Genomic DNA, 24,629 nt, shown 5'->3' with positions numbered 1-24,629 from the left:
TATCTACGGCTACCAAAGACCATTGGAGTGGCTGTTTCTTTTTGGGTCATCCTCTGAGTAGTTCGTGTAGCGGGGCTTGTATCGAGGCAGCGTGTGCGATGCAGGGCTGATAATAGTTCAGCATTCCTAGAAACCGACGTAACTTCGTGACGTTGGCCGGCTTGGGAAAATTCTTCATGGCGTCGACTTTATCAGCAGGGGGCTGTAGTCCTTTGCTAGAGATTTGATAGTTCAAGTAGAGTACTAGGGGCTGGCCGAAAGTGCATTTGCCCTTGTTGATCTTTAAGTTGGCTTCCCTCAGCGTCAAAAAAAGTTGTTGTAGGTGCAAAAGGTGCTCCTCGTGTGATGCCGATGCAACGAAAATGTTGTCTATGCAGACTCTTGCAAACGGTAGTCCCCGTAGCATATGATCCATTGTACGTTGCATCGTTTGAGCTGAGTTCCTTAGTCCCAGTGATGTGCACAGGAATTTGAAGAGCCCAAAAGGTGTCGCCACTGCTGTTTTAGGGACGTCTTCTTCTGCCGCTGGAATCTGGTAGAATGCTTTTTACAGATCGACGGCGGAGAAAATGTTGCCTGGACTCTCTTGCAACAGGTCTTCAATAATCAGCAGTGGGTACATGCCCGGGACGGTGCAGCTGTTGAGCCGCCGATAGTCTCCTGTGACGCGCCATGTGTTATCCTTTTTGGGTACCAGGTGCAGAGAACTTGACCATTGACTGTTGGAAGGCCTAATGATACCTTTTTCGAGTAGGTTATCGAAAACCTGCTTGGCTGTGGTTAGACGTTCATCAGTGAGTCTCCGCGGGCGTTCAGCAACAGGTGAGCCTGTTGTGATGATGCTGTGCTTCACAGGCAAATTCGGGACTTGGACTGGGCTGCCAGCAGGTTCGAAAAAGTCTGCGAACTCTTGTGGTAGGGCTGCATAATGTTGTTCCAGCTGGTGGCTTGCAGGGTGCTCCAAGGCGGATACGGAGTGGATAAATGTTCTCTCTATAGTGAATGGTGAGGATAGGTTAGTCAGTGAGTCGACGAGCTTCTGTTGCCTGTAATCTGGGAGAAGGCTGTGTCTTGTTAGAAAGTCAGTGCCTAAGATAGCAAGTGGAACATCAACCAAGATAAAATCGGCGTCCAAGCTTTTCCGAAGGCCTCGGTTGAGTGTCAACGAGCGTCTTCCGAAAGTTGTTATTGGCGCGTGGTTGGCTGCATATAAAGTAAGCGACTGCTGCGTCACCGATGTCTTGGCCATACCTTTGGGCAGGAGAGAGACCGATGAACCGGATTCCACTAGAAATTTAATTCGTGAGTAGGGTTCAAAAAGGTGCAGGCGTGCATCAGAACCTAGCCACGCCTCTGCTGCCTGCTGGGCTGGTTGTACGAAATTGCACGGCAATGTGCAGCGCTCGGCGTTGGCTCCGAACTTTTTGTGGTACCAGCGGATGCCTGGGACCATAGGTGAGACTGAGCGTCCCCCTTGGTTATTGGCAGACTGTGAACGTCCTCGGTTGCGACTCCTGTGTTGTTTAGCTTGTGTTTGTTGCAGGGTGAGCTGGGCGACAGCTGCTCGGAGTGCTGCTATCTCCTGAAGGAGGTCCTGTGAGCCTGTGAGCTGCGGTGGGTTATACGGCTTGGAGACAGCCATTACCGAGCCTCCTGTTTCGACGAGCTTGTCTGCGGCTTCCGTGAGCTCGTCTATAGACGCGGTTTTTAATGTGCTGAGAAACATTGCAGCTACTTGGGGCAAAAGATTGAGCCACTTGACTTTTAGAGCATTGCTCGTGACTTGATTCCCTGCTAGGGCTTTCATCCGTTGCCAGAGCACTGAAGGCTTCTCGTCTCCGAGTGCGAGACTGGTGAGAAGTTGGTGCAGCATTTTCTTAGTTGAGTCTTGGCGTAACTTGGCGCTGTCATCGGTGAGCTCGCTCACCATCATCAGGCACTCTGCTTGCGTGAACCACGCCTTGGAAGCGTTTCACCAAAAGCGTGGTAAATCGCATTTTACGGGGCTCATGTCTGTTTGAGGTGGCACAATGATGGTTGTATCGCGACCGTTTGTGTTTTTGACGGTTGTATCCAGGTCTTCGTCGGTGTCGGAGTCGCTCGAATAAATTTCAATGTGAGTTTGTTCCTCACCTGAGGTATGTGCTGTGTCTTGGTCGTGCAATGTTGACGCTGGCAGCGTGCGTTGAAAAAATAGCGGAGCGCTGCTGTTTGTTCTTAGTGCTGTTGCTGGCTGGATGCGCGCACGGCTCGCTGCAAGAATGGCTTCATTGTCTTCGAAAGAGCGTTCGGGCACACCTTGCAGGCGTTCGGAGAACCGATGTGAATCGGCGTTCTTGCCACCAGCACGACCTCGGCCTGTATTTGTTTGTCATGCCAGGCCCAACGGGCCTTTTGAATTACTATGCCACGAGATATTTATTCACTTCACTCACTCAGTTAGCTTCCCCTAATTTTCTGCTCAAGTTCGGGGTCACCACTTTGGGAATCTCTTAGAGCTGGTGCGAAGGAAATGCTGGGGCAATAAATCACTCTCCGTTTATTTAAACAATTGTATTAAGCTTTTAATACATACAAAAATGTACGTTTAGTAATAGTAACATGTGTGCGCCGGGCCGGCCAGGCTAAATCTGAGACTCTTCTTTCTCCTCGCTGTATTCCACAGCTGAGGTGGCACGATGATTGGTTGGCTGGGTTCGCGCTGATTGGTTGGCTTAAAATGCCACGACTAGAAACTCGTGCATGGAATGATATGCTGCTTGCGATTTGGGCGCGAAGCTTGTGCGCATGGCTGAACCACCACATACCTACCTATGTCGACTTAAATTATATAATGTTCTAAGAGGATTATTATATATAGGCCCTCTGCCCCTCCTCAGCCACCCACGGACCTCTCTCAAAACAAGGTAAAATTATTTTAATTGATCTATTATTTTTATTAGGTTCGATATTTAACTAACTCTCTCAACTCCCTCTACCAATCTACAATCACCGCATCGTTTCTAGGTCCCTTCAGCCCCTTCTGAGCCCCCTCAATATAAGGTAAGATTTTTTTAGTTTGTTGGTAATTTTATTGGGATACATTATTTGAAGAACTTCCCTCATCTTTTAACAGTACCACTCTTAATTTTATAATAACCCTTAGCCCCCCTTATTCTTAAAATACCCACGTTCTCTTCTAAGCCCTCTCAATATTAATTTAAACTATTCTCTAGTATAGCTGGTACTTAATTGCGTAAAATTTTAAATTTGGCTCTTACCCCCTTTTGCTTTTTGATACCTCTTAGCCCCACCTTAGCCATCTTTACTATAAAGGTAAAACTATAATATCTAGTTTCTTATTTGGTTCATTTAAATATTTCAATTGATCCTTTTAGTCCCATAACTCCTTTGTAACTTCTACTTCAAATAAACATAAGAAAAAATCCTTTCGTTTCGTTTGACAGGTTAAACTTTCTGTTTAGTACCTCTTACACTTTTTGAAATATAAAAAAAAATTTTTTTTCATATTTGCTCTACTACAATAAATATAAATTTTTTTAGTCAATTGTACCTTATTTTAAAATAAAAAGTTATTACAGTATTATTTTTTGTGTTATTTTTTAGTAAATTTTCAAACCAACATTCAAGTATTGCTATAAAACGCTGATTTAAAAAAAATTCCTTATAAGTTTATCTACTGTTTTTTTTAAAAAGTATAGAAATATGACATAGTAACATCATGCTCTGTTTAAAAACAATGAAGAAGCTACCAGGATATTATAACATTAGACCTCGCTAGCATCCGTATTTACCACGTAAAGACAAAAACTCTTATTTCCTTTTCATTAAAATACAAAGGTTAACTTAATCAAATACAACCTTTTGTTTTTAACTTAAAGTTTGTTTATAGGCATGGAAACCCCCAAGACTAAAGAGAATCATTTTCTGTACCAAATGAAAGTTAATGAAGATGCATTTTTTGTATTCCAGTACCTTTCTAGCTAAGTTTATAGTTCACCTAGTTTATCTCAACGATTGTGGTTTCAAATTGTTTCATAGCAGAGTGAGATAATAAACAATTAAATACTTTAATATTTAATGTCAGAAATTCTTCGTCGTAAACGTCACTTTTATAAATACCATCGACATGGCAACATTTATTTGATGAATTAGTGTAAAAATTAAGTGCCAGTAACAAAAAAATGTTTTAAATATTTTTAATTGAATAGTTAATAATGACATAATCAAATAAGTATACGTATAATACATGAGAAAATACTACGAAATTTAACTACTTAAGGCAATGATCTATAAGTTGTAGCATATTGGTTATAAAAGAAAGAAAACAATTTGACAAAACTTTTTACAAATCTGTAGATCACTTGCAATGTCAATACTGTATCATCACTTTTAAAGATAAATAATTCAGTAATGTATATTATGACACGAGTATTGAAATATAAAAGATGAAAACATTTTGGCATAATTGAACTCACTACGTCTCAATTGAACCTAAATATAAATTCAGTTGTAATCCCTATTGTTGCGGTCCAATAAAAACCAATAAAAAATTCATTGATTTTACCATAGGATTTTTCTATTGGTTTGTTATCGGTATTTGCACCCGTAAATCCAAATAAAATCCGAAATGGTCAAAAATAGATTTTCTATATCATTTATTATAACTAGGACATGATGGAACAAAAATAAATTGACAAATTTTTGTCATACCATCCGGATGGTAACACCAAAACGGGGGGACTAAAGTATTTTTTACAAAATTCTAATAAAAATTAATAACTAACTTTTCTTTCAATTTACATATAAAATACTCTAATCCCCCCGTTTTGATGTTACCATCCGGATGGTATGACATAAATTTGTCAATTTATTTTTGTTCAATCGTGTCCTAGTTATAATAAATGATATAGAAAATCTATTTTTAACCATTTTGGATTTTATTTGGATTTACGGATGCAAATACCGATAAGAAACTAATAGAAAAATCCCATTGTAAAATTTTATTGGTTTTTATTGGACCGCAACAACAGGGATATGAGCCATATTATTTCGTAATAAAAAACATAACTTCAATATTATAGTTCTAAAATCACCGAACAAACAGCAAGTGCCAAAACTAAGAGATTTATTTTTAACTTCATAAGCAAAATTAAAAGTCTATTTTCTAAGCTGACTTAAAATTTACCTTTTTTATATTCACCAAGCTCACTTATAAATGAATTAAAGTGTATAATGAATGATATACACGTTTATGACTGTATGATATAGTGATTGGGTGTAGGGGTGCCAGAGATCTTCAGACTTGGTGGGAAGGTTTGTGGGGCTTAAAATCAAATAAACTCTATGGGAAAAAATTTTAACTTGTTCTGTATACAGTCGAAATTGCGTAAACACAAGAACAAATTATTTAGATTTAAAAAAATGTTTTAAAATGAACCAGCACTACATAAAATATAATTTGATAAAATTTCGAATCTAATTTAAAAATTCAGTGTACTTGTATTATTTTCTTGCGGCCAGTGACATGAATATATTTCGTAAGAAAAAGAAATTAAGGATCTATCTTGTGTGTGTGTGTGTGTGTGTGTGTGTGTGTGTGTGTGTGTGAGTAGAGAAAGAGAGAGAGAGAGAGAGAAAAAGTTATACACTGAGTTTTCTTCATGTATATGTACACACAATATACATATGTATATAACTTATATTCTTTCACGCACTAGGGTACAGACACTACTTATTAAGCGAGCAGCTCCAGTAGTGAGAGTGCATGTATACCAAAAAGTAGTAGAGTTACCTTTCCACTAATTACATGACAAAAGCGCTCTTACTAAGCTAGCGCTGCTACTATACCAAAAGTGGGAGCGCAGCTCTCCCACAACAGAGAGCCTCTAGTCAACGCCAACGAAGCTCTGTGCTCTGTATGGTTAGTGCAGCAGCCATCTGTTATGAGGCAGCACCTCTCCCAATTGTTTCTCCGTGTAGGGGGGTCGCAAAAAATTTGGTGGGGGAGTGTAAAGAGCCCTACGAAAAAATATATAATATTAAAATATATATACATATATATACTAGTAGATCTTTGCTTTCCTGAGAGTTCCACGCATCAATTTTTTACTACCAGTTAAGAAAGTTAGAGTGAGAAACAAATTTCTTACGACAGTCTTCAAAAAACTATAATGAGTTAGTTTTTATTATGAAAACTACGTGTTAAAATTTCAGGAACCGTAGGGTCACAGTTTTTGAAAAAAATAAATAGCAAACTTAGGATTTTATACTCAGGCTATGAGAACGTCGTTGCAGCCTTTACATTTTCATCAATAATCGGAAAATATTTCACAAATTTTTTGAAAAACTAGTATCATATTTTAAATAATAATAAGAATAACGTATCCAAATTTGAGAAAGCCTGCTGTCACGGTTTGAGAAATATATTAATTAAAAGTATGACCAAAATGCCATTAGTCTGTATCTTTAGAAGGCAGACAAGAAATAAAACATTGCGCGTAAATTCATCTTCGAAGTATTAATTTTTTATTTTCTTTTACCTATTAAACACCTTTTGCTGAATAATATATTGTAGCTTATTTACCAAGGATAATGATAAAAAATACTAATTTTCATGAGTCTGACTGTACCCCTGTAACCCCTCTAATTATTAAATTAAATGATTGAGTACCAAAAAAAATAGAATATGATAATTACGTTGTACTTTTACTACAATATCTTACTTGTATCATAAAATTTTAAGATTGACACAAAAAATAACAAAACATAGTTATCTCTGACAAATATAGTTGACAAATAAACAAAAATTTTTATTATATAGCATTTAAGTTGATACAATTCTTTATTATCAAGTTCTGAATTCGTTTTTTAAATTTGTTTAAAGAAAATATGAAAAAAAAATTGTTTTTTCCCATAATCATTAAAATTTCTCTCTTTTTAAGTACGAGGAGTTAAGTTACTTGAAAATTAAAAAATAGATAACAATGGATTATTCCAAACCTTTAAAAAATACTATCTTAAAGTATGTTTTGTAACAATAATTCTCGATTTGGTAATATTTCTGAAGAGGCTCGGACCAAAATGTTTTTTCTAATGAAATCAATATTTCCCTTAGTTTTTAGTTGAAAAATTATAAACATACATTTATCAGGAAATTTTATAACGAGTACAAAAAATATAAATAACCAACTTGTAAAAATTTTTGTAATAATATAATTCTTCAATTCAAGAATAAGTTTAGTCACTCATTAAAATTATTAATACCAAGAATAGATGCTTGACAGCAACATAACAACATTAAAAAAGTGAAATTCTATAAATAAATTTTCATGTATTGTTTTTATAATTAGTGATTTAAAAAATACTTTTTAGTGTATTATATGTGAACACTTTTAAATAAATATACTAGGAGGAAGTGCATCAATAATATAACCCTTGTTAACACTTTAGTTAATATATTTAACAACAGAAATAAAGATTAATCTGGATTACAAGATCTCCTCTCGTGATACTAAGCAGTATTGGCAAAGAGGATCTTCGTATACCCCACCGCTATCGGAACCTTCTGTTGGAAAAGTTCCGAAGCCAATCAGAGCAGAGCTACAGCAGGAGTGTAGGGGAAGACTTATTTCTCCTGTGAATAATAAAGCAAGCGCCTATCCCTACTCAACCCGGGGGACTTACTCACTGCTTAAATTGTTAATAAAACAAATATCATAACGCTGTACTTGATTTTTTTATTTAATACAATGAACTTTAGCTGCTTTACTATAATCATCGATAAAACTCAAAAAATATTCAGAAAATTAGAAAACAAACAATACTTGCGCAAGAATGTTGAAACAAACCTATATTAAGGTAGTAGCACCAAGTGACAACCCCTATAACAAATGTATGGACAATTTGTCACTTACTTGTTGCTGATTTGTTATGCAAAACGAAATTTGTTACTATTTATTGAAAAAAGATGTATGACATCCAACTAGTTTGTCTAACAAGATAACGCCATTGAATTTATATGCTTTTGTGCTTGTAATTTACTCAATGTTTGTCAACTTACAGCGTTTGTCTGACGGCCCTACGTGGTAACCAATCGCTGCACACAATCGTACTCTCGTTCGTGCGCTGAAGTCTTTGTCAGTCCACTCAACCGTACTCCTGCTCCCACCATAGGCATATAAGAATATAGTGCAGAAGCGGCCAAATTTCGCGATATAGATGAAGAGAGTGACAGATACCGACTATTTTTCTATCTCTTTCGTGCAGAGCGCTGTGATTAGATATTCTCGCTCGAATTAAACAGCTGTTGGTATAAGTGGATTGGAGCAAGCAGCAGACGCACGATGCTCCGCAAGAGAGAGATAGATGATAGGCGTCTCTTTGCCTCTATCGCTTCCACTTGCAGACCAGAGTAGCGCTTCTGCACTCTATTCTTATACCTCTATAGTTCATACTCCTTTACAGCATCTGGCTCAGCGTGTTACAAAGACAGTCATCAATACTTACCTGGCGTAGAGATAACCGTGATCAACAAGGCGGTTTCTCCAGGGCGAGGCCTGTCAATTGCACTACGGACGGGTTGATGCTTGCGAATATCCCTAATGTAGATATCTCGGACGTATTATTTTTTACAGCCAAGTGGTATATCCACATTAGGGACATTTGCAAGGGTCAACCCGTCCGTAGTGCGATGGACGGGTCTCACCTCAGAGAAACCGCCTTGTTGATGACGGTTATCTCTACGCTAGGTAAGTCCTCTTTAGCTTGATCTGAGATATGGTCTTTCAAGACAGCAGCTAGGAGAGTAGTGAGTGCTCTTGTGTATATTAGACCACGTGAGAACTCGAAGACGACCATTTTTGCCTCTTTATTCGCCTTCTTCTTAAACAGTGCGCCGGCCCGTTGACTGTTTCTATCTTTGTTTCCTTTAAGTACACACTTAGCTTGGTGCTTGACTACTTCATTTGCCACACATACATTCACACAAGGCTTGCTCCCATTAAAAATGCATCGCTGTTCCTTTGATGGAAGAGAGCGGCCGTTAGTAGTGCCAACCACGATGTTTCCTTGTCCTCGAGGTGCTGTACACCACTTCTGTTTTTTACTGAGTGTAAACATCACCCATCCCTGATACTGATGCTGTGAGGATCTCTTCTTTGTGGGATATCTCGTGCCTGCTCTCAGTGATGCTGCTGTTGCTTCGTGAGCCTCACTCTGCCAGCCATCTTGTGCCTGCTCCCGTCGCTGCTATTGTTGCTGCGTGGGCCTCTCTCTGCGGGCTATCTTGTGGCTGCTCCCGTCGTTGCTGCTGTAGCTGCATGAGTCTCTTTCTCTGCGGGTATTGAACGCATTTTTTCTGACTTGGCAAAAAGTTTGTGTGTGCTTTAGATACTTCTTATTATTGCGAAATTTTTCAGAGCTGAGAAAAATAAAGTTTCAAAATTCTCACCGCACAAAAAACTTTTTTATTTATAAGGAAACAAAGGCAAAGTTTAACAATTTTTTCAATGATTTTCTTAAACGTTGCTAGCAATTCTGCATTCTTAGGCATTTACATTCACCACCTTCCTAGGTTTGCGAAGCTAGTAGAACTGATAATAACTAAGTCGTCTGCAAAAAATTGCGTAAGAAACATGCACGAAAATCTTGCTTGCTTGGAGAAAAGGAAGGTTATTTGAAAAAAAAGAACTATTGATCGTAGAGATACAAATGCAAAAAACGTAAGAACTCTGCAATATGTGAACTATACTAAAATAATAAGAACTACGACCTGAATAACCACAGAAAAAAATCATTAACGCTTAGTTTGTAGTAGAGATTGGTACCAAATAAAAATTATTTCCATTAGCTCGTTTAAAATCACTATATGCATAGCCCATAAATTTTTCCACTGTTTTCAATGCCATTTGTTCTCATGATTAAAAGCGATTTGTTTTCACGATCGAGAACCCACCAACTATTTTTAGTATATCTGGAAAGTGTTATATAAATAATCTTGAATGAATATTCTTAGAATAAACCAGTTATGGAAATAAATGTTGTTTCACAATTGTAACAGAAGTTTAAAGTTAGAGTCGGCATTGATACTTTTACCTCATTTTTATTCCTGCCGGTTATTTGCACCAAACTTTGTGTTACATTGACCTTTATCTTACAAAAATACCAAAAGTTCAAAAAAAAGTATTTTTCATCAGCCCTATTTCATCTCAAACATAAATAGATTATATTTCAATAGTAAGTACAATAAACTAAATCTATTTTATAAGTTGCAAAGAACTATAAAAATTTGGGGAAGCTATATTTTACGAGCCTAGTCGGCCGTGTTTACTAAAAAACTGTGTAATGTTCTAGTTCAGCTTTATGATAATTAATTAACCGTACATAGATAGCTTCACAAAGTTGTTGAAAATAGCTGCTGTTCGAAATTGAATTCTGTAAGATAGTGGACTGTATAATTTATATCGCACGCCGGATTTGGAAGAGCGTGAAAAAGGATGTAAATAAAAAGGACACAATAATAAATGCACAACACACTTTTAAACACTTTAGCCGTTTGTCATAAAAAAACAATCTCTCTATTTAATTTTACTTTAACAAGTCATAATACTTGCTTACTTGCAAGATCACGAGCAGGAAGAACTAATTTATGAGTCAGACGGTGAAATTAGGTGTCAATCAAAAATGTGAATCGTTTTCGTTCCAGAAATCTTACATAAAAACGATACACGTGAAAATTTTAAACACGAGCGCAAAGCGACTTAACGAAAAGGGCGTTTGAGGCTGACTAACGATAACCGCAGCAGCAGCAAGCTGCTGGACAAAGGTAAGTACAAACAGAGTCTATTGGTGTATTAATAGACGCGCGTACGCTTGTGATTGGCCCTTATAGGTAAGAGAATATCCTAAAGCACGAGATTTCAAATCTCATAAACTAAATTTTCTATTTACATCAGTACAATGTTACTAATGTTGCACATAGTCCCAAGGTTGATAGACAGAAGTGTAACGAATGTATATCAATAACAAGTCTTAGAAGGACAAAAGGGTGGATTGCATTCCACTTACAAAAATTCTAAATAATGAAAGTTTTTTTGTTGTTGATATAATGACATTCAGCCGGTAACAATCAGTAATACTGACGTTTAACATAGTCCCAAGGTTGATGGACAGGAGTGAGACTGAATGTGCATCAAAAGAAATGATATACAACTAAGTACCGTGTGAATAAAGCAGTAGAACGCTTTCCACGTACAATAGCAAATAATTCAAAAATCAAAAAAAACATAACAAACAAATTACTGATAATTTTGTATATATTTTTGCAAGGTTTGTGACTTTTAGATATAAGATTTAATAATCATAATAGTACATGAAAAGACAATAAATTGATCTAAATAAGACTAATTATTATTGCGTCCTGACTCAAGTTCAGATACGGTACGCAATAATATTAGTTTGTGTATTGGCCTTACAAAACTAGATGAAACGGTTCTAATCTTGGCGACTCTGACGACAGACTTGGCATCCTTATAGACTTCAACAACCATGCCTAAAGGCCGTTTACCAGGTGGAGAAGACTCGTTTTTTATGAGCACGAGATTACCAGGTTTAACCGAGCGTTGAGGATTCAACCACTTGCAACGACTTTGTAAAGTGGAAAGATATTCAAGTGACCACCTTTTCCAGAAGATTCGGAGAGATTGTATCACTAGCTTCCAGCGTTTAAGTGGCGATACCTTTTCAGTAGAAATATCGGGCTCTGGCACAAGAAATGAAGACCTCATGATCAAAAAATGAGCAGGGGTAAGAGGATCAAGCTTAGAGGAATCATCATTAAGGCAAGCCAAGGGCCGAGAGGTGAGGCATGCCTCTATTCTACCCAATAAAGTAGAAAATTCAACTACTGTCAAAATCTGATCGCCGACTACACGCTTCAAATGATGTTTAGCGGATCTGACTGCTGATTCCTATAAGCCCCCAAAATGTGGAGCAGAAGCAGGAATAAAGTGCCACTGTGTACCTGATTTACCTAATTCATAGGTAAAATTAGGGTCACGACTACGTTCTACCAACATTCTTTTCAACTCAGTATCAGCACCGATGAAATTCGTGCCATGATCACTGAATAAATCAGTGCAGTGGCTACGTCTAGAAATAAATCTGTGAAAGGCAGCTATAAAGGCCTCCTTTGTATAATCTTCCACAACTTCAAGATGTACTGCACGAGTTGACATGCAGATGAAAACTGCAATGTAACCCTTGAAAGTTCCTTTACCCTTGTGTTTTGACAAGCGTATTGGAAAGGGGCCAGCATAATCGATCCCTGATTTTTGAAAAGGAGGGCTCTAAGTAACACGGGAACAAGGCAAGTCTCCCATTAACTGAGTTTGTGATTTAGACTTATATCTTTTACAAGTGATGCAACGAGTAAGCTCAGCTCTTACAGTCCGTCTACCACTTACAATACAGTACGTTTGACGGAGTGTAATAATCGTCAACTGCACTCCACCATGTAAAGTTAATCGGTCATAATAGTCAATGAGCATATAAATGTCAACTGATCTCTATCTGCTAGTATCAAGGGATGTTTGGCATCATTATCAAATAAGGCTCTACTCAATCTACCCCCAACTCTTATCAATCCGCAGTTTATAAACGGCGTAAGATTAAGCAAACGGTTAGATCGAAGTAGTGGTAAGCTATCTTCTAAACTACGATCTTGATTTTGAGTTAGTACCTTGAACTCAGCGGAAAAGTGACATTGTTGATGCTGATAAACTAGACACAGTCCAGCACAATTAATTTCTGATGTTGAAAGATGAATCGAGTCAACTTCAATAAAAGAATACAAGTCAATAAACTGCAAACTAGCCTGTAAAGGGGGCTTGAGATTTCCAGCTATAGGTAAATATGAATTCTTTTGTTTAACTTTATGTAAGCAACGGTATGTAAAACGAAGGCAATATGCTGTTACTCTTAGCAACTGCTCCCACTTGGAACAACGAGTTAATAGTGTCATATAAAAGGACTCAGAACTATTTACAAGACTATTTACAGAAGGCATTGAACTATTTACATTTATAGAGGTTGGGGCAATCATTTCTACTCCAAACTCTGGATAGTTAGGGTGAAATTCATGAAGAATCTTAGGGCCCTGAAATCATAATATTTGATTCAGCCATTGGCCTGGAAGAACACCTCTAGAAGCTACATCAGCTGGATTTTGCTTTGACGTGATATAATGCCACTTAGCATATGGAGTCAATTCATGAATTTTTAAACACCTATTAGCTATGAAAACTGGCCATTTGGAAGGAAGCCCATTGAGCTAATATAGTACATTCCTAGAATCGGACCACATGTGAACTGGTACTTCTTTCAATGAATTAACATCAACGAAATGACTTACTACTGTGGATAACAATTCTGCAGCACATAGCTGTAGTCTTGGAATACTTAGCGTTTTAATCGGAGCTACTTTCGTTTTAGCTAATTGAAGATGTACAAAAATCTCACCCTCGCGTACAACGCGTAAATAAACAGCTGCTGCATAGGCGTTTTTAGAAGCGTCGGCAAAACCATGAAGTTTGAGAGATTCATAATCGAGCGAAAAATGATTTCATCTAGGTATTCGAACTTCATTCAGCAAAGGTGTTTCATTTAACCAATGAGTCCAGGTTTTAACCAAATCAGGTGACAGAGAATCATCCCAAGACACTTGCAACAACCAAAGAGATTGAAATAGTATTTTAGCAAAAATTATCGTTGGAGCCAACCATCCTAAAGGGTCAAAAAATTTTGACAACTGCGCTAATAAAGTACGTTTGGTCCAGCGAACGGGTGTGTCAACGTTTACTGTAACGCAAAATCGAAACTCGTCACTACTAGGATTCCAATGTTAGCCTAAAACAGAAACAATTGGTTCATCATCGCTTAGGATCTTTGGCCTACTAGATAAGTGGCTTACTGGTCACTCAGCTATCAACTCAGATGAATTGGCTAACCATTTTCTCAGTGGAAATTGACCTAATTCACACAATTCAATTAGTTGCCGACATTTAATCTTAGCATCTTCTAACGTATGGCTACCAGACAAACAATCATCTACATAGAAGTCTTCACAAAGAACTTGAGCAGCTATAGAATGAGATTCAGTGTAATTCTTGGCAAGTTGACTTAAAACACGTGTGGCCAAGTAAGGTGAACTTGTCAAACCATATGTAACAGTGTTCAAGACGTAAGATCGAATAGGTACAGATGCATTAGGTCTCCATAAAATGGCCTGATACTTATGATCTTCAGGAGCTACCAAAACTTGTCGGAACATTTTCTCAATGTCAGTAGTAAAGACGAATTGGTAAAATCTCCATCTGATAATTATATCAAATAAGCTAAGCAACAAATTCTCTCCAGAGTGTAAACTGAAATTGAGCGAGAAACTAGAATTACAAGAAGCTGGTCCATTAAAACTACTCGCATCTTGTTGCTTTTAAAAACTCCATGATGAGGTAGATAACAAGCTGCTAATTTGTCAACTGGTAAATCCTTCATATGGCCCAAAGATATATAATCGGACATGAATGCTGAATAAGCATCATGTAGAGACTTATCTCTCACAAACCTCCGTTCTAAATGGTGAAAAACTGCCAACGCTGATTGGTACGATTGTCTTTGTAGTTCAGGAAGAGTTTTAGGATTAACCTTCAAAGGAAGCCGTACAACATACCTGCCGGTTGAATCTCGAGAGTGTGAATTGAAGAAAATCTCATCACAGGCTATCTCGTCTTTACTCAAAATTTTTCGAGGCTTGAGAGGTTCCTCAATAGTCCAAAACCGCTGAACTAACTCATTAAGCTGAGTTTCCTCAACATTAACCATAACTAGTGATTTTTGTGACAAGTTGGATCCTGAACCAAAGGGCATCTGACCCGATAACAACCAACCACTTTGCGAAGCAGAGGCAACTGGGTAGTCAGGGGCTAGTTTGCGAACTTCCTGACCGATAATAATTGCATGGACAGGTGCATCTAACAAAATATCAATTTTATCTAAACTGTAAAATTCTGGATCTGCTAGAATTACATCCTTCCCATAATCTAAATTTGCCAAACAACTACCCAGAGGTGGTTCGTAGGAAGAAATTTTTGGCACGACTAACGCATCAACACGGTGCTCAAAACCAGACTCAAAATAAGGCCTAAATTTGAAAGCAACTGATTTACTAGAGTCCATGGAAATCAGTCCACCCACTCCTGACAGAGTCGTACTAACTGATCTCGGTTTCAAATGCAGCATATCACAGAGACATTTAGTGATAAGACAACTCTGTGAGCACTGATTAATGAGAGCTCGTACCAATAGGCGAGATCCATCAGTGGCATACACGAAAACACGAGCAGTAGCTAGAAGCACCTTGGGTGAGACGATTTTATTACTACTACATGACGAAGAAATCTGAGCTTGGTTTTGTACAGTAAAAGAGTTCGTCAAGTTATTAACAGATTTTGTTTGCTTATTTTTAGTAGAGACAGATGTAGAGCTGGACTTATCCCCTGTGTGCATAATGGTGTGATACTTTTGGTTGCAGTGTGAACACTTATTATTAACAGAGCACTCCCGATTAAGGTGAGTACCAAAACAATTAATACGGAGATGATGGGACTTCAGGAATTTCCATTTATCGCTCCACTCCTGTGATTTAAATGAATCACAAGATACAAGATGATGTTTTTGATCACAGAATTGGCAAACAATGGAATCTGAAACAACTGTCTGATGTGCAGTAACACCAGATATAGGCTTACCACTAGAAGATCCCATATTTTTAAAAGGAGTAGTTGCGTGAATATTTACAATCTTATTTACAGGTTTACAAGAAAATGATTCCATTGTAATGATTTGTGCCGAAACGAAGTCTCGTAGTTGACCTAAAGTAGGAGGATCACTGCTACTACCCAACATTTTTTGCCAATCCTTGTTCGTTTGAAAGTCAAATCTACTAACTACAAGAGCGATAAATATGTCAGCATCTCCTACTGCTCTCTCTAAAGATATCAAGGAATCAACAGAACTTATCATCTCCTTAGATATGCGCTTCATTTCAGAGCAAAAACTGCCTCTTATAGCTTGACAACTGAGGATAGTAGTTGTATACGTATTAATGAGACGACGTTTATTATCATAATACTGGGTTATGGTATCCCAGGCCTGTATATAACTCTCTTCAGATAAGGGTATATTTTTAATGAGGTCTGAAGCTTCACCCTTTAGATGCGCCCTAAGATGTTGATATTCAATAATAGCTGGTAATTCTTGCTTCCTATGGACTATAGTCCTATAAACATCGCGAAAATTCTCCCAACTAGCAAAATCACCATCAAAGGATGGCAAGTTTATTGAAGGTAAAGAAGAGAAACTCTGAAACGAACTTACATTGGCATTGGCAGGAGGTAAGGTGCCTGTTGGATTCGAATGATTAGTAAGCGAATTGAAAAAATCGTTAAAATCACCCTAAACTGAATAAAAAGTATCCTCTACCACTTCATAGCACTCATTTTTAAAATAATCATGAGTTGTGGGTAAAGGTTTTATATTCATAATATCATTATGAGTAGATTTAAACTGTTGAAAAGTATCTCTGAGTTGTTCAAGCCTAGAGTCAGCCTGACCCCTGGTCATTTTTACCTGGCCAAGTTTCTTAAAGTTTGTAAAGGAACCTTTAATTTTGTTAAACAGCTTAACTTGTACCTCATAAAGGTTATCCATTTTGATAAGGTAAATTTCAATTCAAGTAATAATTATTCAATAAATAAATACAAACCGCGCACCGTAGCCAAATTTGAGTCAGACAAAATCTAACTAATTCAACAATAACGCTAAACGACGGTAGTGTTCTTAATTTTTACAAGTGCTTACATAAAGTTAAGTTCGCAAAAATATATTCAAGTCAATCGGTAAACAAAAAAACGAAAAACTATAAGGAACTGATATTACATACCACAAAATATACAATTTTACAAACCGTGTAAACAGGACCAAGTATTCGTAGTTATGTTGAGTTCGAAAGACCTGCAGGACTTGACAGCAGCGGTGCTGACTCAATAGCCTGCAGAGGCAGGCAGCAGCACACGCTGAAGATGAAAGGACCCGTGGAGCCAGCAGCAGCAGCGGTCTTGTCACAATAGCCTGCAGAGGCAGGCAGCAGTACACGCTGACGATGACCAAAGTACGAGCAGCAGCAGCGGTGTTGTCACAATAGCCTGCAGAGGCAGGCAGCAGCACACGCTGAAGATGAAAGGACCCGTGGAGCCAGCAGCAGCAGCGGTGTTGTCTCAATAGCCTGCAGAGGCAGGCAGCAGCACACGCTGACGACGACCAAAGTACGATCAGCAGCAGCGGTGTTGTCACAATAGCCTGCAGAGGCAGGCAGCAGCACACGCTGAAGCTGCTGGCTCCACGGGTCCTTTTCTCTTCAGCGTGTGCTGCTGCCTGCATGCTTATTACTTTATTCGCATATGCAAGTATTTTAAAAAACTCTCAAAGGACTCCTTAATTTTTAGAAATTCACACAACCAATTACAAGCGAATGTTGATGCATCTAAATCATTATATCAAAAAGACCTCAGTAGCTCAGGTGGTAGAGCAACTGTCTAGTAAACGAGAGGTTGTGTATTCGATTCGAACCCAGGGAGGATATCTTTCTCATTCTTATTTATTTCTTAAGAAAACATTTTGGAAGAAGAATTAATGTGGTTTGATACTGTGAGTCTTAAGTATGTTGGATATTGAAAAAAAGGGCATGTATGGAGGACATAAAGTGCTTGTATTAAAAGTGCCGCCATCTATGCATATGCACCTCTTGATACAATGATTTAGATGTATCAACATTCGCTTGTATACCATTGGTCGTATGAATTTCTAATTCACCGACAAGCATTACAGTCACATAACTACTCCTTAATTTTTGTTTTTATAATTTGTAAAAAGAACTTTTCTACTTTAGACGTTTTTTTCAACATTTAGACGGTTACAGCGCTTCCAGTAGGAAAAACAAAGTACGCACCTAGTACACATGCAACTAGGGCAAGCACAAAGAGTCCCTTGGGCCCTGCTTTGCAAGTCTCTCGGGCCTGAAGGTTGCCTTAGAGACATGCACCACTAGGTACAAAAGCTGACATTTTCTCATAATCGCTGCATGCTTTCGATAAACAAAGCATTGTTTATAACTATTATGCCATAAACGTGTAAAATAAAAATACTTGCAGGATCATTTTATTTTGAAAATTATTGGTTTAATTATTATTTACAGCTCATTCATCATCACGTTATATTTTACAACATCTGTACTATAATTGAATTATTTATGCTGTAATTAGACGTATAAGTGGAAAGGACATAAGCTCAGTTAGGTCTGTTTAATATAGGTTTAAAAACAACTTTTTAAAAATCTTTTCATACAGTAAAGCAGCTAGCTTTAACTTTCTTTAAGATAGCTGTATTCTACAACACGTTCCTCTTGTGTACAAGCATAAGTTGTAGTAGGATCTAATTCACTTAGCTAAAAATTTGTTATAAGTTCTTACATAAGTTCTTATGTCATTTCTTGACTAATTTCTTATGTAATTTCTTACATATGTTCTTATGTAAGTTCTCATAGAGTTCTTTAAATAGAACTTATGTCAGAACTTGTACATGATTTGACATTTGCTTATCAACCGAGAACTTACATAACATCTTATGTAAGTTCTTATTTAAGTTCTTATAAGAGTTCGTGTATAAGTCGTTTAAACGTGTTTAATTACTATCTACATACATACACGGTGAATTTTTAAATTTTTCCTGCATAAAAGCTGTGAAAAAGCTAATATAAATTAGTAAATACAAAAAAAGCATTTCTTACCTCCACTAAGGGGATTTATTGAACCTAGTTCGGAGAATCTCTAGACGAGTGTCTTACCCACTTGGCCAGAGTGGATTTGATACTTGGGAAAGAATTAACGTCCTTGTAAGGTACTTCTAAAACTGTTTAGTTTTTTATTTTGTGGATAACATTTACCACCTTGGTTATCTCAGTGGTTAATGAACATTTTATAAACGTATATTATTTTGAGTCTGATAATGCGTTTCTCGACAATAAATCTGGTAATTGATTTAACAACTACTTTTCGATCACAGATTTTATTTAAACTTTACTTGTACTTTTTATTCTAAGGGAAAAATAATCTATTTTTAAAAGTGTAATGAATTTATTGTAATTGTTACAACAACAAAGTTGAGGATTAACTTCTTCTCTTCAATACTTTAATGTCGGTATCAAAAACCAGCAGCAAGAATAGTTTCTCACTTGTATAAACATTACTCAAAAGATTATATAAATTCTTAAAATATAAGTTACTACATGAAATAAAGTTTAAAAAAATAGTATTTAATTTAAAGAAGAAGTGGAAAAACACATTCCTTAACTAGTATCAGAGATTGTAAAAAGCAATAACTTTAGGACTTAATAACATCGATATTAGTATCAGGTGTACTTTATGAGGACGTCTATTCTTTTCCATGTATCGAATCCACTCTGGCCAAGTGGGTAAGACACTTGACTAGGGATTCTCGGGACCAGGTTAAAATCCCCTTGGTGTAGGTAAGAGATGCTTTTTTTGTATTCACTAATATATATTAGCTATTTTAACAGCTTTCATGCAAAAAAGATTTTTAAAATTCACCATGTATGTATCTAGATAGTATTTGAATACGTTCAAACGACTGATACACGAACTCTTATAAAGACTTACATAAGAACTTACATAAGAAATCATATAAGATCTTACATAAGTTCTTGGTTGATAAGCAAATGTAAGTTCGTGTACAAGTTCTAACACAAGTTCTGTTAAAAGAACTTATATAAGAACCTACGTAAGAAATAACATAAGAACTGACATAAGAAATTATATAGGTAATTATGCAAGAACTTATGTAAGACCTTATGACAAATTTTTAGCTGGGCACTTAACCAATAATTTCTTATTCCGCAGACTCTCTACGGAGTTAAAAGTTTTCTACAAAATAAACAACAACAATTTAATATATTTGTGATACACAAAGTCGTATCACCTGGAGTTATCCTTTATTTTTAATTTTACATGTCATTAGAGACCCCTTAGTTTCGCCCGAGATTCACTAAATGGAACACCACAGTGTGTTGACATGTAATAGGTTTTCAGTTAAAAATTTAACATTTATCCCTGACACTTTTCAGACCAAAAATCTTCTTATTAAAATGTATTTGTTGGGAATCCATGCAGTTATTTTGTCAAATAATAAGCTGTAAACAAAAAAAAATAATAATTATCCTGAGAAATACCGTACGTTCCTTACGTCATAAAATAACTGTTGTCCTCAAAAGGCCGTGAATATGCATTTTCCCATATTATGATAAGTGAAAAGGGCCATTTGTTAAAACTGTAAGGATTTTAATCTGACCAAAAATATTTAGTTGGAAAATTGTTTTTGCCAATTTTACAACTTTTTTACCAGGGTAATAAATTCCTAAAGCGTAGTATTTCCTTTTCTTAATACCACAATGAAAACAGAAAACAAGCTCATATCACTCTACCTATTTTAAAATCTGAAAGATTTAAATGATTACTGTCAGCATTATAATAAAAAGCTGATCTCTAAGGAAATGGATTTTTTATTCGTTCATTTTGACGCTGCTATTTCAATCTTAATAAATGTTCTGCATCAGTTTCTTGATGTCTAGAATCTTATCCCTAGTACTGCTAGTTCAATAAAAAATGATGAAAAAAAAATTTTATAAGACTGTGATATGTGTTTGCACCTGTAATTTCATATAAAATCCATAGCAAATCAATTATTTATGTGTGCATATGGGAAATACCTTACAAATGATCATTGTGATTTTATGATGATTTGCAAATATTTAATGAATAAGAAATGTAGCTGTATACATAACAAGCGACTTTTATAGGAGTTTATGGGAAACGTATCAGCATTTAATAAATACTAATAGATTGTATTGGATTTTATTCGACTGGAAAAAAAGACAGCGCACTGAATTATTACTTTTATAAGAGTCTACTGGAAAAGCCCAGGAAGAATTATATTCACCTTTGTTGGTCATAGTAGGATTTGGTTACGTCATTTAAATCATGTTTTTATTGGCTTTTACGCTAATTTAATTTAACAATTTTTATAGGACAGTACTTTCGTTTTAACATACTATCGAGAAGTGAATCAATGATTTTTTGGTGTTTATGGGAAATTCCTTACAATTAATCAGTGTGATTTTATAAGATATGCAAATATTTAATGAATAAGAAATGTAGCTGTATACACAACAAGCGACTTTTATTGGAGTTCATGGAAAATATATCAGCATTTATCGAGAGTTAAATAAGTCTGTACTGTACAGTATCCTACAAGCTTTGTCCAGTAAATGAATGGGTTTGGAGATTACTGCATAATGGATTTTTATTGGACTTTGCAGGTGTATCTAAAATCTAAAAGCCCTGCGTTCAAATTTATCTTTGTATTGGAATTGACAAGGAAAATCCGAACACGGCACGATACTTTTGTGGAAGTATTGGTTTTTATTATACATAACAGCGATTTAAAGCAATGATATTATTGGTTCTTATTGAGAATCCCTGCCCAATTTCAATTGTAGTTTTTTAGTACTACTAAATTAGTATTTGTTTTCTATTGTGATTTTTAACAGCATTTGTACTACTACATGATCAGTTTCTTATGGATTTTTATCGTCATTTGTAGATATACCTGTAGCTCTCCTTTCAGCCGACGAAATTTATTGGAATTTATGAGAAAAACGCGATTTCTGTGCGCGATTGTTTAAAATCTGTTGGAACTTATTTTACTTAACAGCCATTTAAATGATTATTTCTATTGGTTCGTATGGAGTACTCTATAATTGTATTGAAAACTATATAAGATTCGATGTTAGAAAAAAAACCATCCACTAAAGAAGACGGTACATTAAACTAAACGTAAAATCGATCATAAAAAATAATTTATTTTACAAGTACTGCAATCAATCATGACTAACATGGGTCTGACTATAGTTTTACGATTTGTACGCATTTATTTGTAAGTTTTATTGCCAAAACCGAATAAGTATCAATAACATTTTATTTGCTATAAGCGCTAACTGTACAATAAATAACAGAAAAATTATCCAACGTACAGATAATAATAAGTGCGTATAACATTAATTATATTAGTTGCATATAGTATGCAACAATCACCTAATGAAATTAATTAACCATTTATGCTATAAAATGGTGATTCTCAAATTGAAACCCAAATAACTGATATAGACAATACAATTATGAGTCAAAATATTTCTAAATAGTTATACAGAAGTAAGAGTTGACTAATTCCTATAAAATCGAACTTATACTAAACTCCACTTTGCAAATAATACGTTTACTATTTACCAAAAGTAGTGTATGGGCTGTATATGATATATTTATATGGAATTCATTTATTGTATTGAAAGCAAAAGTTATATGATGGTTTTACAGATGAGTCCTAACACATTTTTTTAATGTTTTTTCGTCAGCTGTAAACTTTTTATGTACAATGTAAACTGCAAAAAGTAATAACGAATATTACACATTAGATTATGTAGATATTTATTATTTAGCAAACTCAAAAACGATAATCATTAGAAAACATTACGTATAAGAGAATTAAAGCTTGTTACAGCATACATGCGTAAATGAAATTAACTAGTATCCTAAGGAAAAACAAAGTTTTGGATAAAGGGATCGATGCCTAAAAATTAAACACAATTTTTAACAAAATAAATTTATGTACACTGATGAACTGGGAGAAACAAATAAATTCAAATAGATTACGGCCATCGGCATTTGCACCCGTATACCCCAATTTGGATATGTGGAATTCTAAACATACTCTTATAATTATACTCTTTCAGCACATTTTTTTCATACATAGTTCTTCATTTGATGATATTTATTTAACATGTGTTTTATCCTTTATACCCACTTTTCACATTTCTACATTCGCATATTCATCATTGAGCATATTATTAAACATACTCTCTTTCTTTAAAATATTTGTACTCCATGTTTTAAGCACTTCTGTCGTACTTTTTTATAATGTAAAATGTCATTTAGACCGTCATTTAATGTCAAAACACTAAATTGAGGAATATTGGAATATTTATACGCTTTTCTAGCAGTGGCGTATTTAACTGAACCGTTACTCACCTTGAAGTTACTTACTATACAGTCCTGATTCATCTCATAAGTAATGGTTGATGCCCAAGAATTGCCTAAGTTATTGATTTCTGGCATGAAGGCAAGCCCATTTCATAACTGCCGTAATCATTTTACACAAGTTTTATCTAAGATGATTTTATTGTATGTGCGTGTATTTGTCTTATCATCCCCCCTTTTCACTTTCAAGCTCGAAGCTTATAAAAGAGGGTAAATAACGACAGTGATGCCCTAAGTGAGAAAAAAATACAAGCTTGTTGAACTTTTTAGGACTCGATACTCAATAAGACATACATTTTTTAATTTTCTAATCACTTTGTTCACTCTATTCTGACATCAGATGGTGCCAAACTCTTGCACTCAGCAACTAAACACTAGAGCGCACGGTGGCTCAGTTGATTAGGTTGCGGATCGACAAGCGGGAGACCGTGGTTCAATTCTCGGCCAGTGTAACATTTTCGGGCAAGTACCTCTGTAATTTTTCACATGTGCTTCTTCACCACGCAATACTCCTTGTAAAGGGGATGAGCAACCATCGTGCAGCGAAATTGCCTATTTTTCCCTATCCACCCCTTCCCTTCCTTTTCCAAAGTGTCGAGTGCCCAGAGTAGTGACTTAATTAAGAGCCGGATATATGACACTATAATGTTAAAAAAAAAAAACAAATAAACAAACACTATATTATGGAGTGGATTTGCTCAGTAGTTAGCGTGCTAGCCTCAAAAACTACACTTTTCTAAGGGTTGCAGGTTCTATTCTCAGTCCGGGCACTTCGTTTTTTCTGTGCCCTGGCTTGGAATGATAGTCTAAGATACGTAAGCCAGCCGAAGAATACGTATGCGCAACTAGAAATGATTTCAAGAATCAAAAAATACACGTGAATCTATATGACCATATATAATATGCTCAATGTCAAAAATGTCTCATGAAATATGTTAACATAAATTATAATACAATATAAATTTATATTATACCTCGACTACAATATATGTACTTTGATGTATAAGAAAAAAGTCACTTGTACTCGTGTCATGGCAAAAAATGTACCCACATAAATTGCCAATAAAAATTAATTGATTTTTAAATAAATACTTTAGAACTAAACAGCTTTTGGACTCATAGAAAGCAAATCTGGCTTCAAAAATATTATCAAAAGTATGCCTAGTAGCACAGTTTTATGCAAGGAAAGTGCGTAAAACGATGATCTGTATGCTTCCGGGATCTTTCTTGCGTAAAAGCTCTGTTGCAAGACTTGTGTACTTCTGCTGCTAGTGTTATTTTCACTTTATGCAATATACGTAATGTAAAAGTTACGTAAGACTTGTGCAAAACATCTTACGTGTTCATTTT

At 36.0% G+C, this 24,629-nt stretch overlaps 1 protein-coding gene and 1 non-coding gene across 2 annotated transcripts in view; both read left to right on the top strand.

Moving 5' to 3' along the window:
• Positions 1-24,629, top strand: part of LOC106645021 (peroxisomal N(1)-acetyl-spermine/spermidine oxidase) — a 62,816-nt gene that overhangs the window by 21,520 nt on the left and 16,667 nt on the right. The gene's annotated exons all lie outside the window — the stretch shown is intronic.
• On the top strand, positions 8,501-8,668 carry LOC111643595 (U1 spliceosomal RNA). Its single transcript, XR_002759723.2, has one exon. It is a non-coding gene; the product is annotated as a U1 spliceosomal RNA (small nuclear RNA).

The sequence above is a fragment of the Copidosoma floridanum genome, unplaced genomic scaffold (genome assembly GCF_036245765.1).
Source record: "Copidosoma floridanum isolate Cflo_tuat_1 unplaced genomic scaffold, Cflo_Japanese_pri ptg000008l, whole genome shotgun sequence".
Classification (NCBI taxonomy): Eukaryota; Metazoa; Arthropoda; class Insecta; order Hymenoptera; family Encyrtidae; genus Copidosoma; species Copidosoma floridanum.
The sequence above is the reverse complement of the archived record's forward strand: the minus strand, read 5'-3'. Positions and strand labels throughout refer to the sequence as shown.